The sequence below is a fragment of the Canis aureus genome, chromosome 17, assembly GCF_053574225.1.
Source record: "Canis aureus isolate CA01 chromosome 17, VMU_Caureus_v.1.0, whole genome shotgun sequence".
In the NCBI taxonomy this organism is placed as follows: domain Eukaryota; kingdom Metazoa; phylum Chordata; class Mammalia; order Carnivora; family Canidae; genus Canis; species Canis aureus.
This window is the reverse complement of record NC_135627.1, coordinates 54,147,514-54,170,291: the sequence shown is the minus strand read 5'-3', so window position 1 is coordinate 54,170,291 and position 22,778 is coordinate 54,147,514. Positions and strand designations below refer to the sequence as shown.

The window sequence follows — 22,778 nt, the reverse complement described above, 5'->3', positions numbered from 1 at the left end:
GTAGGTATAATGCACAGAGGCAAGGGTCGAGAACACCAATGGTTGAAGACACATATACTACTGGTGGCAGTTGTTTTTTTGTGAGTGATTATTGGGACACAACTAAGGTGATATTGTAATAATAGCACTTTCCCTCTATACTTCTCTCCTTGATCCTAACTTCTTTTTACTTAGGAAAGCTTTTGAATATTAGTGGGTTTCAGGTTTATTTTAGGTTCATTTTTTAGAGGTTAGTATCTGAAGACACCTATAGACCTATAGACACCTATTTTCCTATAGACAGGAAAACACCATTTTAACATTTGGGCTCTTGGGTTGAAAAATACCTTTAAAATGTATCATTTTTGTTACACATAAAGCTATTTTGCATTTTCAAAATACCTTAGAAATCGGGACGCCTAGGTGGCTCACCGGTTAAGCGTCTGCCTTAGGTTCAGGGCATGATCCTGGAGTCCCAGGATCAAGTCCCACGTCAGGCTCCCTGCATGGAGCCTGTTTCTCCCTCTGCCTATGTCTCTGCCTCTCTCTCTCTCTCTCTATGTCTCTCATAAATAAATAAATAAAATCCTTTAAAAAATACCTTAGAAATCTTAATTATTGTTCAAGGTATAGTTAGCCCAGTATTGAAAATAAGGAAAACATTGCTGGTGTAACAAAAGTGTGTTAGGCCGGGAATCAGAAGACCAGGTTTGGTTCCTGGCTTTGTAACAAGTCATTGTATATCCTTGTAGTGGTCACACAGATCTTTTAAGCGTCAATTTCATCATTTTGGAACTATAGATACAAAACAATATATATATATAGTTATATATAGTTCTAGTTATATATATAGTTATATGTATATAGTTATATATATATATAAATAAAAGAATCAATATATATAACTATATACATATAGTTATATGTATATAGTTATATATATATAAATAAAAGAATCAAAGGTGATAATGTCCAATTAGTTTGTAAGTTGTAAAACACCATAGAGATATGATTCTTTTTTTCTTCCTTCCCCAACTTTATTGAGATATTATTGACGTATAACATATGTAAATTTAAGGTACGCAACATGATTATTTGATATGCATATATCTTTTGAAGTAATTACCACAAGATTAGTTAATATTATATGCCCTCACATGATTACCAATTTTTTGTGTAGTAATGTTCTATTTTCTATTTTTAGCATTCTATTTTATATTTTTATATATTCTACTCTATTATTATATTCTATTTTGTATTTTTATATATTTATATATTAATATATAATATATATTTATTTACATATATATCACATTTTCTTTTTCTGCTTGTTTACTGATGGACATTTAGGTTGTTTCTCTCTGTCTTGGTTATTGTGAATAATGCTGCAGTGAACATGGGGGTGCAGATAGCTCTTCAAGATGATAATTGCATTTCCTTCAGATGAATGCCCATAAGTGGAATTGTGGGACCATATAGTAGTACTATTTTTAATTTCTTGAGGAATCTCCATACTCTTTTCCTTTGTGGCTATGCCAATTTACATTCCTACCAACAGTTCTCCAGGGTTCTCTTTTCTCTACATCCCTGCCAACACTTGTTGTCTCTTGTGTTTTTGATGAGAGCAATTCTAACAGGTGTAATTTTATTGTGATTTTAATTTGCATTTCCTCAATAATCGATGAATTTGAGCCCCTTTTCATGTGCCTGTTTGCCATTTGTATGTCTTCCTTAGAAAAATGTCTATTCAAGTCCTCTATTTTTTAATAAGATCTTTATTTTTTTTTTTGCTATTGAGCTTTATGAGTTCCTTATACATTATGGATACTTTCTGTTGGTTGCTTTTTTTTTTTTTAATAGAGAGGTTGCTTTTTCATTTTGCTGATTGTTTCTTTTGCTGTGCAGAAACTGTTAGCCTGATGTTGAGTTTGCTTTTGTTGCTTATGCTTTTGGGTCAATATTCAAAAAATTGTTGCTAACCAAGGTCAAGAAACTTTACACCTTGTGTGTTCATTGAGTAGTTTTATAGTTTTAGGTCTTACATTTAAGTCTTTAGTCTATTTCGAGTTAATTTCTGTGAATGTGTAACATAGGCTTCCAGTTTCATTCTTTTGCATGTGAATAACCGGTTTTCCAGCACCATTTGTGGAAGAGATCATCTTTTCCCCCCATTGTGTGGTCTAGGTACCCTTGTTGAAAATCATTCAATTGTGTATCCAAGGATTTGTTTCTATATGCCCTTCTTTGTACCAGTACCATACTATTTTGATTACAGTAGCTTAATAAAATCACTTTGAAATAGGTGAGTGTTGGACCTCTAACTTTGTTCTTTTCAAGATTGTTTTGACTAGTCAAAGTTCCTCAAGATTCTCTGTAAATTTTAAAGGGAAGTTTTCCATTTCTGCCAAAAATACTTGTTGAAATTTTGATAGGGATTGTGTTAAATCTATAGATCACTTTGAGTAGTGGTATCTTTACAATATTGCATCTTCCAATCAATGAACAAGGAATTTCTTTTTATTTATTTATGTCGTCTTCAATTTCTTTCAACAATGTCTTATAATTTTCAATTTTCCATCTCCTTGGTTAAATTTATTTCTAAATATTATTTTTGAGGCTATTGTAAATAGAATTATTTATTTCTTTTTCAGATAATTTGTTTTTTAAGTGTATAAAGATGCAACTAACTTTTGTCTGTTGAATTTGTATCCTATGACTTTACAGAATTATTTTATTAGTTCTAATAACTTTTTGATGTAACTTTTTTTTAAAGATTTTATTTAATATTTGAGAGAGAGAGAGAGGCAGAGACACAGGCAGAGGGGGAAGCAGGCTCCATGCAGGGAGCCCGACGTGGGACTCGATCCCGGGTCTCCAGGATCACGCCCTGGGCTGAAGGCGGTGCTAAACCACTGAGCCACCCAGGCTGCCCTTTGATGTAACTCTTTTTTTTTTTCTTTTTTTTTTTTTATTTATTTATGATAGTCACACAGAGAGAGAGAGAGAGAGAGAGAGAGAGAGGCAGAGACCACAGGCAGAGGGAGAAGCAGGCTCCATGCACCAGGAGCCCGACGTGGGATTTGATCCCAGGGCTCCAGGATCGCGCCCCAGGACAAAGGCAGGTGCCAAACCACTGCGCCACTCAGGGATCCCTGATGTAACTCTTATTTAAAAAATCATTTGCAATTACATAAAGACTAGGTTCCTTTTGAGATAAATATAGGCAGAAATAGTAGCACAACCCAGACTGCTATTTATTAGTAATGTTGCTTCCTATTTTGGTGTGTTGTTCCTTCTGATTAGATGTGTAAGTGGATCCTCATGTACACCTGCCTTTGTCATCCCCTATACATTTTGGAAAGGATAAAAAATCTCTTTGGAATTTCCAGAGATTATCAAATCTCTTTGGAAATAACAAAGAATGTCACGTTATTCCAGGACCCAGTTATAATTATATGTTCCCCCAAGTAACATCGACACTCTTAGAAAGATGCTTTGTGCTTTCCCACAGGATTCTGGCCTAGAGTGGAAACAGCAACAACAACAAACCAATACTTCAGTATATCTGCCTTAAGTAAATAACACTGTGTGCCTGATTTATGCCATGCTTTTTGTTTGTTCATTATCCTGCACTTCCTTTAATCCCTCTACTTGTCATTATCTACAGGAACTAGCAATTTGTAAAACCAGAAACCAGAGCAAAATTGAATCCTACAAATGACATCAAAAAGGAAGGAGGCAGATATATTTAAGTGAGCCACTAGTGACGAATCAATACGTACTCTGACCCCAGTGAAATGTAGACTTTCTCTTCAGACCTTGTCATCTGGGCAGCCATGTGTCAAATCCATCTTGTCTTATGGGGTAACATTTTTTCTGTGTTTGTTTGTTTTGGAAAATTAAAATAGTTGTGGAATGATGGCAGTCCTACATTCACTCCTAACTTTTGTCATGACTTCTTTATAGACTGCTCAATGCAAGTTTCCCCAATTTAGTACGTAGCTGTTGTAACTGCAACCATATGATCCTAAGCTAAGTAGTAACACTTGCGTTCAATTTTGTTGCCATCTCTAATTTTTATATGCCTTTCCTACCTCCTGGTGTCCCGTCTCAGCCGTCCTCAGGTACCCATCATGTCCTCAATGCAATAGTGTCCTTAGATGCAGTCCCCAGGTTACCTGTGACTGCATAGAGTTCCCATTTTGTTTTAAGACCTCTCAGCCCTCACTTTCACCCCTCCACGTGCCTACCTACAAAATATCCTAGGTTCCAACATTACCTTCTCTTCCTCAGTGTCATTATAAACTCCCATTTTTTATTCTTTTACTATGGTTGGCTACATTAGAAAAAAGTAATATGATTAAGCTAATTCACAACAAGGTGTCAGTGACTAATGAAGATGCTCCCTTAATGTTCCTACGGATGTGTTTCCATTTTAAAGGAAAATGATCTTCTTCAAATATATTATTGGATAAACAATAACTTCTTCATTCTTTAACAGAAAACTTAGTGCCTAGTCTTACTTTATGTCTTAAGACAGATGAAGGGCTATGAAGTCAGATAGATCTTGTTGGTGTGTTGGTCCTGGACCCTAAATTATGACATTAGCTAGACTCTTGTGCCAGGCTTGTCTGGGTTCTACCGTTCATACCCAGCAGTCACTATGCCTATCCTGTGGACAACAGCAATTTCAGAGCAGATGGGAGGAGGAAGCTACAGAGATGAGGGGAAACAAGCTGGAGCATGGAGATGCAACGAGAAACAAAGGGAGAAAGTACATCCACAAAAAAATGGAATTATTTAAAATTCCAGGTCTCCTCTGACCCTAAAATTCTGCATAAAGAACGAAAAAGAGAGGAAATCACACATGGAATGAAAGAAGGAGAAAGGTGCTGAGAATCTAGTAAAAAGGCTTCATTTTTTTTTTTTTTAGCTAAAAGCCTTTCAGTTAATAAATATATTATGATGTGCTATTTACCTCCTGGAGCAGAGGTGAAACCTTTTCTGTGGCTTCTAGGAATTTAAAAAAGGGATCAGTATGTGGCTTCCCTGGCATGCTCCTTTCACGGGCATCAGAGAATGCCTCCCATGGCGAAGTTGAGGCTGCCAATAAATACTTCAGCATTTTCTTTCCTGAGTCAGAACTCTCAAAGAAGGTTAGTAACAAGTCAGAAATCTCTTGGGATGGCAGCGAGAAAGGTCCCTGCTTCCTCCTACCGGAGGCTTAGACAGCTCAGGGACCAAGACATCAGGCACAGACCAGAGCAGGACAGCATGACATTCAGCTACAGGTAGGCAAAGAGCAAAACCCAGCTCCTGGTAAAAATTAATGTTTTCTAGACTGACGAAGCAATCGCAGGTGGGATGGGGTGTAGATTGGATTGTTTGTGTAGAGATTATAAACACACTGAACTTAGTGCATGCACAGTAAGTCAAAACAGTCTTATCTTGTGTGAGTTGGTGGCCAAGCACAATTGTGTTGGGTCCATCCTCTCCTGTCCTGGTGAACACCATCCTGGGAGGAGAGAAGAGGCTATGACAGCTTCACAGATAATTATGCCATTGTGGTCTTATGTGCAATCCAAATAGTGTTCAGATACCACGTGTTCTTCTGCTTTGCAGCCATCTTATTTTCAAAAGAAATCATCAGCTCTTGCAGCTTATTAAACTTATGATCATCAACTTTGACTCAATTGTAACATACCTTTAAAGATAAAAAAATAAAAATTTTTGGTGTATAAAGAATATCTATAGCTTTAAAAGTTCAGTAGCTTCCTAGAGCAGAAGACAACCCCCCAAACTTGATTTAATTGCTCCATTTTGAGGTCTCACCATGGGCAAATGTCAGCTGTGTTCTGTGTTAGGTGTGTTATGCTTGGAGGAGGATTTGAGAAAGCATTTTTGAGGAGATGGCATCTGCGATTTTTATTTTATTTTTAAAAGCCAAGAGAAACTAAATTTGGGATTGTGTGTCTTTTTTAAGAGTTATCTGAATTTTTAAAAATTCTCTTGGGTTATTAGAGTATCTGAAGGATGTTGTTGGGCTCAAACATAGTTACGCTAGAGACTTAGTCTAAATATGGGTTGTTCATGATCTACACTTTTAAACAATTTGAGACATATTTTGTGATATGAGCCCTTGCCTTAATAGGATAAAATGGCGACTTAGATTACTGTCGTAATACCTCTAAACATTCATCACCAAAATGATTAACACTTTTTTTAACACAATACCAAATGCATCTCTTTTCATAATGCAAGTATCCTGAATATGGCTCTTAGAATCTCTGAAAGGAGAAGAATTGTGTTTTTTAAAGCACATAATTATTGGAGAGTTACTCAACTCTCTGAGGCCCTATTTTCTCATGTATAAACTGACCAGTAATGATTTAACTCTTAAGAGTTTTTGTGATGGTTGACTGAGGCTTTGAGCATTAGAGTTGCAACTTACTTCAATTAGGGATTAGATGTACTTCATCTGCAATCAGGTACAAGTTGACAAAGACATGCAGGCAAAAGTGTTCTTTCAAATGCTCCTAAATTTTCCATGAGGAGCAGCAAATGTAGTCCTCCGCCTCTCTGTGCCATCTCTTGGGAAGCCCTGCACAGCCTATTGTTCTTCTAGCACGAGCCAGTGGTTGCCAACGATGAGCTGTGGAGGAAGACACCATGTTGTATGAAACCCTGCGTATGGTGGGACTTCACATGTGTATAAGATACCCAGCATTGCATCTTTCACAGCCAGTGGTAGTTTCCTTTTCCCTTGTCCCTCGTGTCTGGGTACCAGCCCTTCCTGAACCAAGAGGACCTGAAAGTGGGATCCAGTTCAGCTTTGAGGTCTTGATCATGAGAGTTCTGCTTGAAGTGGCTGGTCTTGAAGTCTGAGGTGTTGGAACTGGGTTACTGGAAGACAGCACTCACTTTCTTCAGGTACCGAGGAGGAGACATAGGGAATTAGGTTCAGAGCACATTAACATTTGCATGAGGCAGAGGAGTATCCTCCGGAATCTACTTATGCAGTTATATTTTAAGTAATGGTGAATTTAAGTAATGTTAAAAATAACATGCATTGCTATTCCATAGGCTACTTCTACACGAAGTATCTTTCATCACAGTGAAACACAAAATTTCTGCTTTTGTGAAGTCAGAGTATGAACTGCAACTATAAACGGAGTTAGAGATGAATTAAAGTTATTTTACTAGATTTTGGATTGAGTGCAGGGACTAGTACTTCCTAATGATTATTTTAAAGTAATTTAGCAATTAACGTGTTGCTCTTCTTGTCCAAGTTTGAACTTTAGTTACTAGGTAAAAATGTGCTTCTCACTTAATTTTCAAATTTCTGTTTACAAGATAGAGACTAAAGATGGAAGCTTTCCTAGAGACTATTTCATTGTTATTTCAGAAGAATTTAGTGTGACTGATATTACAGCAGACTGATTGATATATCAACCAATCTTCAAAAAAAGAACTGCCCAGGCAACAACAGTCTAATTCCATAAATTTTGACTCTTTCCTACCAAGGATTGTCTTAGGTGACAAAGATAAAAGGCCTTTTGGGAATGTGTTATGTTTAAGACACACACGTAAACAGAATGTTTCAAAAACTGTAGTAAATTCAGTGATAGTGGGAAGCACCAGGGTCTTGTGGAAAGACCAAAAAAGGGTCCCCTAAACTAAAGGCTAAGAGTCTAAGGAGAGATGTTGGTTGGTTGGTTGGTTGGTTGGTTGGTTGGTTGGTTGGTTGGTTTTTGGCATTTTTTGTTTCTTTGTTTTTATTGAGACATAATTGATCTATCACATTCTGTATCAGGTATACAATGTGTTTATTTGATATATTTATGTATTGTGATGTGATTACCACTATAGTGTTAGCTAACATCTCTATTGTCATATAACTATTATTTCTTTTTTGTGGTGAGAACAATTAAGATCTAGTCTCTTGGCAATATTGAGATTTATAATGTAGCCTCACCATGCTGTCCATTAGATCTCCACGACTTATTATATACTAGTTGCAAGTTAGTACCCTTAAACATCTCCCCATCTCCCACCCTCCACCCCACCTCTGGTAGCTACCAGTCTACTTCCTATTTTTATGAGTTCGGCTTTTTGATTTTTGTATGTGAGTTTTATCATACAGTATTTGTCTTTGTCTGGCTTGCTTAACATAGTGCTCTCAAGGTCCATCCATGCTGTCACAAACAGCAGGATTTCCTTCCTTCTCATGGCTGAATATTCAATAGTGGTGTGTGTGTGTGTGTGTGTGTGTGTCCCATCTTCTTTAACCATTTATTCATTGGTGGACCCTCAGGTTGTTTCCATGTCTTGGCTGTTGTGAATAATGCTGCAATGACCATGGAGGTGCAATTGTCTTTTTGATACAACATTTTAATTAACCATCTTAAAGCGAACATTTTGGCAGAGTTGGGGGAGAGTGAGACCCAATCCTAAAACATTTGTTGAATTTGTGTAAAAAGGTGTTTTTGTTTTTAACTTAGGTTGCTAAGTGATAGATCAAAAATCTGGGGCTTCTGGTAGTCATTTTGCCTCTCTTAAGATAACCCCCTTAAAAATGAAGCCAATGCAAGAGGGTAGTAGAATGGAAAGATGGAGAAAGTATCTGATAATATAATTTAAGCACTTAGGTTTATCCATCTGAATCCATCATCCCTTGGACTTTTTATCTAAGTATACCAATAAATTCCCTTTTGCACATTAGCTACCTTGAGTTGGGTTTCTGCCATTTGAAACTGGAGTAGTCCTAATAAAGTGTTTTTTTTTAAGAAGATGTTTTGCTTTTAAGAAATTTTGTTAGTTTTGACTTCAAAAGAAACTGTAGCAGTTTCCAAATACGTATGATTCCTCTGAAGGGCAAATCTATTTTTCCCCTTTTAATATATGTTCAAATAATTGGAAAATTAAGCTCAATCCTAAAACTATTATTTCAGAGCAGTATTTTATATTGATTACACTCAAAAGAAGCCTCTACCAAAACTGTAGGCATTGAAAGCCATTAATTTTATGTAAAATGTTTATTTTGGTATTTATTGACTCTCTAGACACCATCTTGGCAGAGAAGACTCAGGTTTCTGGACACGGTGGCCCCAGCAAGGGGAGGTCAATCCTACACACCCACGCTGGGTCTGTCCTTGCCTTGCCTGAGTGTGTGGGGTCCCAGACCTCCCTCTCTTCCAGGATTTGCAATCTCAGCACCAGAGAGTCCCAGGTTCCAGAAATGCCTCCAAGGAGATTGTCTCTTACTTGGTTTCACTGTGGGTTTTATGAGTCACCTTAAGATACGCAGATGCATTTAGGCAAGAACATGGTTTTATACGATCTGATCATCATTGTTAAATGAGTCATTTCGAATAATAAAATTTCCTGAGTTGTTTGCTTACCATCATTTCAAAATGAAAGCATTCCCTTTCGACCTACACACCAAAGCAAACCAAAATTGTGCCTACATCTGTCTTATCTGCTGATTATTTAGCAAGTGCACTTTCAGATCTTTCTCTTTGATGTCTTTATCAGTTACCTTTTTCAATCAAAGATAACTTTTATCTTCACACATCATTAATGAATTTTTTAAAAGTTTGCTTCTCCTGTAAACATATCTTGTCATTTATCTGGCAGTACAAATTAAGTTAGCCTGTTCTTCCAGGGGCTCTCTGGCTGTCTGAAACAGCTTCATTTCCTTACTTTTGTCTCTAGTTTGTTTTCATTAAGGAAACCAAAGCATATAGAGACTTAAGAACATTAACCTGACAAAAGTAGTTGATTGTGTTAGAGAAATCTTCCCTGGTGGAAACAAAATTCAGACTTCACTAAAGGGCCTTCCTCCCCAGTTGGTCTATAGACATAGGGTAAGGTCTTGGAGATGTTAACATGATTCAGTTCAGAGGCAAGAGGATGGGCCAGGCCTGCCTCTCCTATGATTGAATGGTTGGCTGAGCCAGCTTAACAAACAATGAGCTTGCATGCCTTGTTGAAACAATAATCCTTGATTGGTCCAAAGGGAGAAGTTGACAATTCATAGGGGAAGGAAAGCAGTTTAGCCCAGCCTGCATTATCCGTGCCTGAGATACTTTTGCAGAAGGCACCTCACTTCCAAAGAATCTAATGTGACAACAGGACTTGGCAAGTCAATATCAGGGCTACGGTGAGAAGGATAATTTAGATTCATTTGTACAGTTTACTCTTTTCTGGTTCCCATTTCTTGCTGTTCAAGTCATTGTGAAGTAAAGGAATGATAAGTGAGAGCATAGTGGTACGTGAGAGGTCTCCTTTTTTAAAATGATAGGTTTATTTAAAAGTAAGCAATTTGTCAGCAAAATTGAGTCTCAATTGAGTCACCATTAATGATAAAGCAGAAATTGGGAATGTGGGGATTATATCTTGTGCTATTGATTCTGCGGAGGCCTGAAAGGCATGGATCCTTAGGAGGTGGTGGGCTGGAGACATGCAGCGAAGAGGCAGAGGGTATCTCTTTTGGTTTAGATTCCTTCCAGTGGTTTCCTTTTGCTATGAGAGTGACATAGGAACTCCTTCCTAGTACCCACAGTCCTCTGTGGGATCTGGCCCTGCTGCCTTATGACCTCTGCTTGTGCCACTTGCCCCTTGGTTAGCAGGCTCTGGATCCACCAGCCTCCCCTCCAGAGCCACCACAAGCCATTTGCATCTTTGACCTCTTGGATGCTCTTGACCAGAATCAGATCCCAGAAGCTCCTTCAGATCCTTTAACTTGCAGCCTACATAGCAGCTCCTCCAAGAGGCCTTCTCCAAACCTGCCTGACATTACCTCCTATCCTTATTCAGTCACTCTATGCAGTGAACATGTTTTACCATCTTCATAGCACTTACCACTATTTGAAATTATTTTTCAGCTTATCTGTTTTCTGTCTCTTCGTACTAGAAACCTGATCCACAAGGGAGGGACCTTGGTTACCACTGTATTCCCAGCATTTAAACATCATCTGGTACAATATAGAGGCTCAATCAACAATGAACATTTGAGTTTTCTAGATCGATTTGAATTCTAATCTGTTATTATGTCCTACCAAGTGTAAACAGTTCTATTGCCCCTTGCCATTATAGGAAAAATTTCAGCCAACTGAAATGGCACCCTCTCCCATGTCCCTCTACCCCTTACCTATCAGAGGTCCCAGTAGCTGAGGCAAGGTGGTCTGTGTTATTGGGTAAAAGAGGAGAGAGAATAGTGGATACTAACAATGAAATGTGTGTTACTTGCCCGGAGGAGGACATGTCCTCCTGAAACATCTTTGGGACACAAATAGTGATTGCCCCTGCTCAACCCCCAAGGGATGTGCACATGGTTACACAGCACCTGTGTCAGTTTTTGAAAATCAAGAGGCCCTTGAATGTTTCTTGCCATTTCTCCATCTGTAACCTTTGGATCTGCTTTATGAAATGTGCACTCATGCCACCTGGCAGGAAGAGAAAAAGGTTCTGGGAAAGCTTGGCATACCTGGTGGGCCTTGCACAGTGACTTGGGGCCCACACACCAGGCCTGCTGATGGAGGCTGTCCACAGGATTCCACTTCATCCCTCCTCACCCTAGCATTCCTCCTCCCCTGGGGCCTCTTATTCATGTGTAGAAGAGAAGAAACAGAAACTTGACAAAAAGATTATTTTTATGAGGCAGTTTAATGGCAGAATGGACAGTGAATGCTACCCTAGGGTCAGCCAGAAAGGCTAGATGTATAAGAATTGCATTTTCGTTGTTACTTTGAAGATGGTAGGATGAGAAAACTCAGTAGCTTCCTACAGCTAGGAGTCCTTTAGAGACGACTCTCCCATTTACTGAAACATATATGACCTGTTTTATTCAGAGGCACAGACATTTGGTTTTAATGGTATCTCGAATTCCTTTGAGATGGCAAAGAAATGTGGAACAAGAGGCTCCCCCTCTTCTCTCAGACAGAGCTTGGTCATGAGAGACTGGGCCCCTGGTGAGGACAACTGGTCAGGTGTGCAGAGATGCACTGTCACCTCAAAGGGCTATGGACTTAGAGCACAGAACAGTTGAAGCAGGTTTGGGCTGGGAGGTGTGTTTATACAGATGGGATCAGAAGAAGGGAAGTTTTGAAAAGAAAATAAGGGCTGGTCTCTATTTAATATGTTTTTTTTTTTTTTTTTTTTTGTAGGCCTGTTTCAGAGCAAAATGACTGTTCATATCTTATCAGCTCGTTCTTCCCTTTTGAAGATAAGCAAAAATATCACACTCTCCTCAAGTCTAGGTGCTTTGCTTGTCTTGACTGGCAGGTGCTTTCAATTACTGGCTTCTTTCCAGAGTGGAGAGATGTGTTTAAATTCCTGTTAGGGAAGAAGAAGCCTACCTGATGAAACTTGACTTTGGTCCCCTTTGTAGTTGGACCATTTGGGAGTTGGGTGTCTCCTATTGAGATTATACTCCCAGTCTAAAAAAATCAACAAGCTAATATAGGCATAAAGATTGGCTTTTATAATTATTTTGCAATAAGTATACTCTCTTATCAAGAAAACACAACAGCACCTTTCCTAATTCAATTCTGTCAACTTTTATCAAGCATCTACTGTGTGTTGGGCCATGTGTCGCACACAGGGGATGAAAAAGAGATGAAATATGCTCTTCAGGAAGGCAGAGAACAAGATGCCTGCTTATATAGGAGAAGGATAAGAAACAGTTGTGTGCTTGGGTTCTCATTTTATTATAATTCAAAATAGTCATTTATTGAATGCCTAACTTTTGTCAGACACTTTGCGCGAATCATCTCCACTCCTTGCAACAATCTGGCTACAGAGATAGTATTAACTTTAATTTACAGCCAAAGAAACTAAGGCTGAGAAAATGAATAACTTTCCAATTTTATACAGCAAGGAAGTGATTCTGATTCATTACCCCCTTTTTTTTTCAGTTGGACAATAATTTAGATAGGAATGTATTTTTAAATGAAGCCAGCTCATATGCCAGCTTTTAAGACCATCTACGAAATAGATAAGCAAAGGAAAGAGATGATCTCCATAATCTTTTAAAGCTCAGTGATCTAGTGCAGCTGAGGGATTTGAGAACTATTTAATAGAGAATCAACATGTGACATTGAATGGAGACAAAGAAAAGATAATTCTGAAAACTTGGAAGCAAGATTTTTGCTTTGTTCCATTATTGGAAACAGAAATAAAAGGAAAACATTGTGTTTTGTTTTGAAGATGTAAAGCCCAAGTAAAAACTGAATAAATCTTTAACATAGAGGTCCTTTTTTTTTTTTCAGGAGGGGGCAGGGAGCCTTAAATAGTGCAGCTCATGACTTACTTTTTAGTGGGTTGGAAACATTTTATATGACAAATCAGATACACATATTTACTTATTCCCACAAAATATACTCGTATATATGTGAAACAGAGTCTAATGAAATACTACCTCTCTGAGAGATGGTATTCTTTGATGTCTCCTAGCTAATAAAACAAATTCTGGTCTCGATCCATTCACTGATGGCTCACAGCATGATATTTGAAAAACAAGGCTCTATCTAATCCCTCAATTTTTTCCCTCTCTTCTCTTTATCCCTCAACCCCAAGAGAAACATCCCTAGTAAAAAGAGAAACACTGACACCCTTCATCTTCCGCCCCCCGTCCCCTGCTTCCTTGTTCCACATTGCCATGTATAACACAGGTACCCCTCCTTCACCCTCTATATAGACCCTGGCTTCAAACACTGGGGACCACTGGTATCTGTCTGCCCTCCTTTCTGTAGATGGGGCGAGTGTCCCATTCGTATTTGGTGCTCTGCAAATTATGATTGCTGAGGGGATTTTTTTTTTCTCCAGTAAATGAAGCTTCTCTAACGGTGAGAAAACACTCCTAATTTCAGATGCTTTTCTTTTTTTTCTTTTTTTTTTTCAGATGCTTTTATAACTCTTTTAACTAGAAAAAGAAAAACTTTGTCACTCAACGATCTTACAGTTCCCTTAGGACCTTATCTTCTTATTTTAGAGAGAGAGGTTGAAACTTGGAAACCTAAATGAGTGATTTGAGGGTTATCATCTCAATTACAATCATGATGGTTTTTATAATAGAAATGCTTCTTTTGAAAGTAGTGGTACTAGAGTTTTGTGTTGAGGAAAAACAAATTGTCTTCCATCAGAATTGTACTGAAATATCTTGTTTTCTCATGATAAATGCAATAGAATTTGTGGATTTTTTCTTCTTGGAGTTATAGTGTTAACCTGGTCCAAACAACTGAGGGCTTTGGCCAAACCTTATAGTATCTTTTATGAGAGGAGTAATATAGTATAGTACATAGTGCACCATTTGGTTTTATTTGGAATCATTTTTCGCACAAAAGGTGCAAAGGAAAAATATTACAAAGAGATTGGAGTTTGTGGAACTATGAGAGGTTTTCACGACCTTGCAATTTTTAAAGTTTATTAAATAAAGGAAATAAGATAATGAAGAGAAGATAATCAGTAGATTTGGTAACTAGTCTGTAAATATTAGACTTCATCGTAGATGTAAATTCACCACAAGCACTTGCCATCAGTGTGTTGCTTGAGGCAGAATCATGACGTCCTACTTAGTACCACTCTCTCTCCCTTACTTTACATGCGAGACATTAGTATGTCCTATTGATTCTCTCCTCAAAGACACCTCAAGTCCACCTGCTTCTCTTTCTCCAGTCAGAAGGCACCACCTCATTTTGCAGAGGGTGGGGGTATGTTTAGGAGACTGTCTGAAATGGCTACTTTATCTTCCATCCCACTTCCACTCTTGCCTTCTCTAATCAATAGCTGCCCAAGTAAACTATTTAAAATATAAACCAGACCATGTTGTCCTATATACTGGGAAAGACATTTCTAACATAGTCCATAACCATAAAGCTCTACAGGATCTCACTATGACCCCACCACTAGTCACCCCTTCTTCCCATAGTGGCCTGCTTTCCATCCCTTGAACTCACTGAGCCCCTCCCCCTCCTCAGAGCCTTCCAAGTACTTTCCCAAGCCACATATCTTGAGCTTTGTTTCTTCCGAAGGAGTCATATTAGGAGGCTGTGGGTACATTCTTCTGACACTGCCATCACTTGAAACCTTTTTTGAGTTCCTCTGAAGCAGCATTCAAGACCCTGCATCATAGTTTTTTGGGAGAAAATCTTCAGTGGAAAAATATTTAGTCATATTTAGTTTGGTTTTAGAACGTTATAGTCTTCAAAGCACTTGTACAAGTCTTCTCATTTAAAATTTGTTTAATTCTCATAAGACCCATGTTTGAAGTTGATACTGAGGTTCAGAGAAGCTAAGTAGATGGTAGGGTAGCAGACTTAGATTTAAATATATTAGCACTAGTGTTAATTGTAAACAGCCATAATTCTCTAATTAAAGGACAAAGGTTATCAGATTGAATAAGGCCCAACTTAATGCTACTTCCAAGAAATATATCAATATATAAAAATGTAGGATCCCTGGGTGGCTCAGTGGTTTGGCCCCTGCCTTCGGCCCAGGGTGTGATCCTGGAGTCCTAAGATCGAGTCCCACATCGGGCTCCCTGCATGGAACCTGCTTCTCCCTCTGCCTGTGTCTCTGCCTCTCTCTGTGTGTCTCTCATGAATAAATAAATAAAATCTTAAAAAAAAAAAAAAAAGAATGTAAAGGATTGGAAATAAAGAGGTAAAAAAAAAAAACGAAAAAAAAACATAAGATGCAAATCCCAATGTCTCTACTTGTACCCCCCACCCCCCCATAAAAGCAATGGGCTATGTTAATACTAAGGAGACTTTTTCTATCAAAAAACATTACCAGATATGATAAGGATATTTTACAGTGGTAAAAATTAATTCACCTGGAAGTTATAATAATCCTCAAATTTTAGATACTTAATCATGTGACCCAATTTTTAAAAATTGACAAAACTAAGAGAAGAAATAGAATAATTCATAAATAGTAAGATATTATGATATATCTCTTTCAGTAAATTGAGAGAACAAAGAGTAAGCATTTATAAGGCTTAACCTGTAAGATGACAAACTTTACTTATGGACACATAGAAAACAACACAAAGCAAGCACAGAAAACCATTTTTTGCCTAGTATGTAAGAAACATTAAAAACAAACAAACAAAAAAACCCTGACCAGATAATGGATCAAAAAGCAAGTCTCAAAATATTTGAAAGGATTAAAATTTTACAAAGGATTAAAAGTTGATCACTATTCATTTAAGCCACAAATCAGCAACAGTAATCTTGAGAATAGTAAAATCTTGATTATTCTTATATTTATTTTTTTAAAAGATTATATTTATTTATCTATGAGAGACACAGAGAGAGAGGCAGAGACATAGGCAGAGGGAGAAGCAGCCTTCTCACAAGGAGCCTGATGTGGGACTTGATCCCGGACCCCGGGATCACGCCCTGAGCCAAAGGCAGATGCTCAACCACTGAGCCACCAGGCGTCCCTTGAATATTCTTATATTTAAAAATTAAGAATTATTCTTCTAGATTGATAAAGGATCAAAAAAGAAATCACAGTTGCAATTAGAAAATAATTTTGCCTGGGGATCCCTGGGTGGCGCAGCGGTTTAGCTCCTGCCTTTGGCCCAGGGCGCAATCCTGGAGACCTGGGATCGAATCCCACATCGGGCTCCCGGTGCATGGAGCCTGCTTCTCCCTCTGCCTGTGTCTCTGCCTCTCTCTCTCTCTGTGACTATCATACATAAATAAATAAAAAATTAAAAAAAAATAATTTTGCCTGAATGCTAATGTAATTTTGACATTTCAAAATGTATAAGATGCACCTAAAGTCTTATTTGAGGGAAATTTATAGCCTTAAATGCATTTAAAACTGAAAATTAATGAACTGAACATCCATCTCAAAAAGTTACAAAAAGGAAGGAAAAATACACTGAAAGAAAGTAGAAGGAAGAAAAAAGGAGAAGAGCAGAAAATAATGAAAATTTAAAAACAAAAAACAAATGCATAGCAGAGACTGTCATCAAAGCTGAAATTTTGTTCATTGAAAAATCAACTAAAGTTGGCAAGCTTGGGACACCTGCGTGGCTCAGTGGTTGAGCATCTGACTTTGGCTCAGGTCATGATCCCTGGGTCCTGGGATCGAGTCCCACATCGGGCTCCCCGAGTGGAGTGCTTCTCCCTCTGCCTCTCTCTCTCTTTCTCTCTCTGTGTCTTTCATGAATAAATAAAATCTTTTTAAAAAAATAAAGTAAAATAAAATAGGCAAGCTCAAACAAGAAAAAAAATTTTAAATAACCAGGCAATGGGAATGATAAAATGTGGTATTGTTATAGTTCCTCACGGACATTGAAAATATAGTAAGGGGATATTATCAACAACTTTAATAAGTATAAAAGTTCTGAAGAAAATAGTATCAAGTTGTCAATATATTAAAAAGAATAATACATGAGCAAATTGATTTTAAAGATTTTATTTTATTTATTTGAGAGAGAGCACAAGTGCAGGGAGGCTGAGCAGCAGTGGGGAAGACAGAAGGACAAGCAGACTTTGCACCAAGTGGGGAGCACAGGCCCCATGCAGGACTCAATCCCATGACCCTGAGATCATGACCTGAGCCGAAAACCAAGAGTCGGATGCTTAACTGACTGAGCCACCCAGGGGCCCCTACATGAGCAAATTGATTTTAAACCAGATTCAAGATTGCTTTAATGTAATTATCCACACTAATTATATAAAAAGAGAAAAATCATATGATTATCTTATACTGATACAGCATTTACTAAAATTTGACATTAGTTCATGGTAATAATTCTTAGTATGCCAGGAAGAGAAGAAAGTTTTCTTAATCCAAAAAGAGTATCTGCCCCCAAATCACAGTATAGTTTATGTATGTGTACCCCAAATCTACAATTAAAAGCCTGTGTCCTATCAAGGGTCATTCTGGCCTCATTCTGACTTGTGCTGTGCCATTCTAAACATTTAGTTGCTCACCTTCTCTACAGTTCTGTCAAAAAAATTTTTTGATGAAATAAAGGAACAATGATGAAAATACCTTATTTATTTCTGAAACCATAAAGGATGCTTTTAAAGATGGTAAAATTAGATTAAGCATATCTATAGGATTTCAAGTTAGGCATCCTCTTAAGCAAGAGAATACTAGTATCAACAGGAATATAGAATTAGCAGAACGGGCCAGGTCCAGAAGACAGGTCACGGTCAAGCCCTAGGACACACAGAGAGAAATCAGCTAATAAAAAAAAAAAAAGAAAGAAAGAAAGAAATCAGCTAATGCTGAGAGGACGGGGAGCAGTCCTGGACCCCCAGAGGCTGAGTCCAGAGCTCAGGAAATACAAGTTCACTTAGAGACAGGGCTATTGTATGATTCAGGGACAGAGGCTAAGTCAGTTCTTCTAGTCCTTGGGGAACAAACAGTAATAAACCAGGAAATGTTCTTGTCTGCGGTGTATCATCATGAGGAGTTAGAGCAAACATTGATTCTCAGCAGTTTCCTCCACCTGGTTCAATACTTTGGGATATCGTGTCTCATATCCCAGGGACATTTATAATTTAACTTGTGTGCATATCGTAGTCCCCACTGAAATATTCTGGTGCAGTTGTCCTATTTCACAGAAACACTGTGGACAACTGTATAGAAAACAAAGTAGCCGCTATTGCAGTCATTGTTACTACTTCTGCACGTTTCCTGTGTTTCCTAGGCTGCCCCATCCTGGGAATAAAAACATAGCACAGGGATCCCTGGGTGGCGCAGCGGTTTGGCGCCTGCCATTGACCCAGGGCGCGATCCTGGAGACCCGGGATCGAGTCCCACATCGGGTTCCTGGTGCATGGAGCCTGCTTCTCCCTCTGCCTGTGTCTCTGCCTCTCTCTCTCTCTCTCTGTGACTATCATAAATAAATAAAAAAAAATTAAAAAAAAAAAACATAGCACAGTGAAAGTTATGCAATAGCATTTCTTTGGCTCCAACTAGCTCTCTCCCAAGATCCCTCCCAAAAAGCTTTGGAGCCTCAGTGAGTATCTCACATGTGTGTGTGAGGGAGTCCTCTTGATTACTGTGCATCACCAGCAAGTTGATTGTCCCTCCATCCTGGAGGAAGTTTCCAGTCACTGACTTCACATGTGGTCCCTATGTCATGGGTAACTGAGAGTCCTACTTACACCCATCCAAGGGTGACTGAGCCTCATGTCTAGGGTATACAGGTATCCCTCACTTTTCCTAAGCTCCCGTTATACCACTTAACTTTTAGGAATCAGCTACATTAGTCCCTGTTTTCATTAACTGAAAAAAAAAATCCAAAAGAGGATTTCTGCCTTTACATAAGAAGGTGAAAAGTGAAAATAGCATTCAGCATTTGTTCTACAGCAAGTCCTTATAGGGGCAGCGCATACCCAAGCAGAGTGGCCCCCCGCCAAGCTCCTTGCCTGGGAACTGTGCTCAGCATCTCAGCATCAAGCTTTGAACTCGGCCTGTGAGCATCTGTGCTTTATCTTGATTTATTTTGTGCATATGTTAGCAAGATGTGCCCTAAAGTATCAGAGGAGCATTCGGGTCTAGGAATGCCTTAAAAATTTCCATATATATTAATGGTGAATGCTTCTTTGCTTTACACCATTTTGGTTCACGAAAGTTTTCATGGGAATTCTTTATTTTCGTACAGTGGGGGAATTAATATAGATTAATACTGGCATTTGTGTTAATTAGGTGCAGCCCAAGAGTAAGTGTCATAAATTGAGAAATGGTACTGGAATAATGCCACTAATATCTTCTAGTTCCCCTACTGAGATTTCAGGTAAACCACTCTTGTTTTTTAGTGTTAAATTTATTACAATTTCTCTACCTGGAACCCCTGTGTGTTTGCTGGATCAGTCTCTCCATATTTAAAGAGTAGACATTTTGTGGTTCTCAGCATCACTTCTTTTTTTCTTGTATCATGGCTCCTTGTCCTGGAATAAAATTGTCTCCTTGTTACTTCCTTCCCTTCCGTCTTTATCCTAGGAGGCTCCTAGGAGCCAGGAGGTCCCTCATGTAGGTTAGTTCAAAGAGAATCCACCTCTCAGTCCTCCAGAGATAACAGATACACCTGACTCCGAGGACACATAAGGCATCAGTTCAGACAGGGGACATAAATAAGTATACTCCTAGGACTGCCCCCAACAAAAGAAAGAACACCTCAGTGCTTTTTACAGTTAGATCTTAAAAAAACATTCCTTCCTGAACGTATAAGATTGTGAGTGACCAGAATAATAGATTTATGAAAGGTAATGATATATTTTGAAAGAGGAAGCCTGTCATGCAGACACTTCTCTGCCTCCTTTATCATTCTGGTTTGGAATATGTATTTTTCTTAAAGAAGGGTTTATAGAGTTGGAACCATGGAATTTTTTTTTTTAAGTGGAACTCCATGCTTTCTAATAGTCCACAAACTAGCCATCTTCTATCTTCTTACGGTTTGAAGCCTTTCAGCAAAATAGAGGATTTTAGTATTATATGCAAGTAAACCAGCAATAAATTTCTTCAAAGGAAATAGTGTAAATGTTTTTATGCTAGAAAACCAAATTTCTGAAATGCAAGGCTAGTTGCCTATCTCATTAAGAAACATGAGTGCAAACAAATTTTGTGAAAAAATTATAGAAAGCAATTGGCTAAAGAGTGATTACAGAGGTTAATCTGTGTGCTAATTGGTGTGTTTAGGATGTACCCCCAAACCAGATTCACCAATCATTTCTAGTGTAAGTAAATGATACAGCATTGTAGCAATTAAAATATGATTCATTTTCCCACAGTGTTTCTATATTAACTTAAAAATAATCATTTGGTTTTAATCCAAATCAACAAAAAATATACAGCATCTAAATGGAGCTTTTACATTTCAAGTAATTTTCCTGCTGCTGAATGTGTAGAAGGTGCAAGAGCTTAAAGGATATTCTCGTAAGGCACATGCCCTCCTTACAACCCCCATATATTTATGCTACAGGTCGTTATTCTAGAGAATGTGACACTGCAGTCATTTGTACAGTTACAAATTATAATGTGCATGTGCAAATTATAACCTTCTTGCACAGAGCAAAGATCAGAGCTGTATCAGGTGATAAAAGAGGGATAAGTAAAAGTCACTTGTTACAATAAGGAAAATAAATTAATATGAAGTTTTTAACCAGGGGAATTTTTTTCCTTAAAAGATGTTCATTTCCGTTAAGAGTTTCTGGCTGACTCATGCCAAAAACGCCACAGGAAGCAGGTAGACTGACGGTATGTGCTGACCCCGTGCTCCTCATGGACTGAAACGTTGACCCTTGAATTTTGAACATGGTGACACTGTCCACTCTTCCGTTTTCTGAGGCCCATTGGAGGCCATTCCATTTGCATGCTACTTGCTCTTTGTTGTGACCATAACTTTTCACCTCAAAACACCTGAGGTCCCCAAGTCAGAGAATCTGGGGTTCTGATGGGCGGGAGAGGTAGCAGAGAAGCAGAGCATGAGAGGTCCTAGTGAGAACAAGCATGGCTTCTCCTGGTGCTAGTGGACAATGAAAAGATGTGTCTCACTGAGCAGTCAAGGGGTGCACAGAAGTGCCTCTTGCTTGGGGACAATTCTTTAGAATTTCGGAACTTTGAGATATGTCTTTTGATTGCGTTTTTGCTTAGCTGGGTGTGTCTACGGTCTTATTGATAAATTCCAAGTCTTTATTCATTTATATATTTTCAGATCCAAACATATTACCAGGCACCTAGTAGTTACTGTTTGATGATGATGATGATAGCAGCAGCTAACATTTATCACTAAGCATTTTTTGTGTGTTATCTAATGCAATCTTCACAACAGTTGTGTGGAGGCATTATTTTTTTAACATTCACATATCAAGTACAGAGCTTAAGCTCCTTGTTCAAGGTCACAAAGCTAATAAGTGTTAGACCGAGGGATCGGATATCTCTAATAATGAAAATGGTACAAAAGTGCAAATAGTTGAATGAACTATTGAGTAATAAAAGCAAGGTTCCCATTTATATCCATGGACCCCAAAGCTGTGTGTTTGGCATTAGACCAGGACAGAGTTTCTTAACCCATCAACATCTGGGGTTATAATATTTTGTTATGGGGGCTATCCTTTGTATTTGAAGATGCTTTGCAACAGCCCTAACTTCTACCCACTAGATGCCAGTGGCACCCCCCACTGAAGTTGTAATAACCAAAATTGTGTCTAGAGGGCAAAACTGTTGCCAGTTTAGAAACGCTGGCCCTCGAAGGGCACCATAGGCTTCGACTGGAGAAGCACCAATTCCTGCTGTGGTCATCTGGGAATATAATGACAGCATCACCTTCAGTATCCATTCATTAGATGATCTACCTTAGGTACATTTACCATCCTCTGTGATGACACCACTATTTTCACTCTCTAGGGCTTAGGGGATGGGGTAGGGAACAGTTTTTTTGATTTTTGGGTTTTTTTCTTGTTATAGAAGATGAGAGAAGGCAAAAACATTATCCCAGGAAAATGACAAGAATGTCTCAAAAAAATTACTTTCTAATCCTGGGGGAGGAAAAGGGAGTAAGGCCATGGACTAAGGGGTCATACTGGTGCCAAGAGAGTAACCCCTTGGTTGAAGCAACACCAGGCTGAGTTTTGAGAACACAAGCCTGTGTCCTAGCCCAATAGGAGGTGGAAAGAGGGTTCAGTGGTTGGTTATCTACCACGTTCCTTGGTTTCTTTAGAATCTCCCTTATTGAGGACCCAAGGTCTGTGATTGAGTCATAAAATAGAAAGGGTATGTTGGACAGGAGGGTATGTTTTAACTTAAAATAGGAAAAGCCAGTGCAG

The 22,778-nt window shown here is 38.4% G+C and overlaps 1 protein-coding gene across 7 annotated transcripts in view; it reads left to right on the top strand.

The window, feature by feature from the left end:
* Nucleotides 1-22,778, top strand: part of ENOX1 (ecto-NOX disulfide-thiol exchanger 1) — a 550,271-nt gene that overhangs the window by 212,771 nt on the left and 314,722 nt on the right. The gene's annotated exons all lie outside the window — the stretch shown is intronic.